Source organism: Hylobates moloch, unplaced genomic scaffold (assembly GCF_009828535.3).
Source record: "Hylobates moloch isolate HMO894 unplaced genomic scaffold, HMol_V3 SCAFFOLD_22, whole genome shotgun sequence".
In the NCBI taxonomy this organism is placed as follows: domain Eukaryota; kingdom Metazoa; phylum Chordata; class Mammalia; order Primates; family Hylobatidae; genus Hylobates; species Hylobates moloch.
The window spans coordinates 41,084,678-41,086,995 of record NW_026652297.1 but is presented as its reverse complement, the minus strand read 5'-3'; the positions used below and the strand labels follow the sequence as shown (position 1 = coordinate 41,086,995).

General features: G+C 36.5%; 1 non-coding gene across 1 annotated transcript; it reads left to right on the top strand.

Moving 5' to 3' along the window:
- Positions 1–1,909: 1,909 nt before the first annotated feature.
- LOC116462199 (U6 spliceosomal RNA) lies at positions 1,910–2,016 on the top strand. Its single transcript, XR_004246288.1, has one exon. It is a non-coding gene; the product is annotated as a U6 spliceosomal RNA (small nuclear RNA).
- The last annotated feature ends 302 nt before the right edge of the window (positions 2,017–2,318 follow it).

Here is a 2,318-nt window from a genome sequence, read left to right as displayed (position 1 = left end):
CATCAATGTGTCCTGAATGAATAAAATAGCAGGATTGCTAGCGACTGGACTTGAGGTAGATTAAAAAAAAAATACAATAAAGCAAAATAAAGATAAACATTGAACTCATTTGGATATTGAGTTCTTCACCATCAGAATCTTATCGACTCTACTACTCTTTCTCACTCAGAAGTCGGAGTGAAATTGATCAATTAACAAACCACACATCCTGAATTGATTCTGTTTGTTTGTCATGGGTTGAGCAGGAGGTGCGCGTGGGTGGTATATTTGAGAATGCTCTAGTGTTACTATGCCCTGGCTGTACCTTAATTGTTTGGATGCTAGCAATGCAAGATGCTGAGTAAAACAGCATCTGTTTGTGAAAACAAATTCTCGTTTTGAAGCTCCAGTAGCAGAACTAGCCACATAGAGAGTGGTGAATGCAATTTATTTTCTTTTACGTTGTGACAAATACTAAATGCATACTTTTTAGTCATTTTTCCCTTGGGAAAATGACTGCCGCAGGCTCCCTGCTGACAAAGCTTATCACTAATTCATTCGCCTTCTTTAACAATAAAAAACATTTTCCGTAAGCTGAAGTGAATTTGCCACATTATAACTCAATCACCAACTAGGAGAAGTTTCCTTCTGCATCAGTTGAAAAACATTTAAATTTTTCTCAATTTCTTTGCAACATTAAGAATCTATGTGCTTTTATATTCCCATTTTTAACACTGAAAAAATGATTTCTCTCATTCTTGAAATCCAGCATGTTCTAGACACTTAATCAAACCTCTCCTGTATCTTCATAAAGTTGGCATAAATTACATGCATCTGGGAAGGCTCTAATTCTGAAATTATTAAGTTTGTACAAGTGAATAAATAGGATATAGAATCTGAAACCAAATGGAAATTACACTGACCTCCAGCCTTCCTGGAAACTTTTCCTTTTATTTATTCATTTTCCTTTTCTTATTTGTAAGTGCTCACAACCTAAATTGGAGACAGTTCAGCTGAGAATATATTACAAAATAACATCATTTGTTTGTAAATAGCTAACACACTATTTGGGCAAATTTCTTAAAGAAATGTGATGCTTTCAAAACAATCATTTAATTTAGAGGAGAACAATTAGTTGTTATATAAATAAATATCAGTTGGTTGTTGAAAGATTATTTTGGAGGCTATAAGTAACTACATCTAAGCATTACACTACTTTCCCCAAATTACACAAATATGAAGTGTATAATTAGGATGGAAAATTAAAGGTCTTTGTGCTGTCATGATATAAAATGGTGACACTGTGACTGTAGTTACAGAGAAAGCCCCATGTAAAAAACAAACAACAAATGGAAAACCCATCACAAAGCAAAGCAGCTTGTGGTGCTCTCACACAAGCATGGTATCTATACAGTATAATTTAATTCAAGTGTCCGAAAACATTCCTCAGGGTGTCTAGACTTGCTCTATTGAGGTACATGTCACCAGAAGTAACTCTGCTACGGGTTAAAACAGGAATCCCCAAGCTTTGCTATACACTGAGTCTCTTGAAGACATTTTAACCCTGATGCCCGGTCACATTCCAGCTTAATTAAATCAGAATGTTTGGAGAAGGTAGCCAGACTTTAGTTTTTGTTTTGTTTTGTTTTTTAATTGAGACAGGGTTTCACTCTTGTTGCCTAGGCTGGAGATCAGTGGTGCAATCTTGATCTTGGCTCACTGCAACCTCCACCTCCCGGGTTCAAGTGATTCTCCTGAATCAGCCTCCTGAGTAGCTGGGATTACAGGCGCATGCCACCACACCCAGCTAATTTTGTATTTTTAGTAGAGACAGATTTCGCCATGTTGGCCAGGTTGGTCTTGAAGGCTCACACCTGTAATCCCACCACTTTGGGAGGCCGAGGCAGAGTATTGAGTATTTTTTAAAGATGTGCTCGCTTCGGCAGAACATAAACTAAAACTGGAACAATACAGAGAAGATTAGCATGACCACTGCTCAAGGATGACATGTAAATTCATGAAGCCTTCCATAAAATTTTTTAAAAATAAAAAAATAAAGATGCTCAAGTGATTCTGATGTGCAGTAAAGTTTAGGAGCCACTGGGTAACAGAAAAATAAAGATTAAAAGATCATCCAAATGTCATTCAATGTTGAGGCGAACAGCACTCACATTTTGACAGGATGGATACAAGTACAGGTTCCCATTTTTTATTTTGAAATCTTTGCGGATGATATGTTTTCATATGGGGCTTTCTTTGTAACTACAGTCACAATGTCACCATTTTGAGAAAGCAGTGTAAAGGTTAAATTTAGTTACTTGCAGCCTCCGAAATAATCT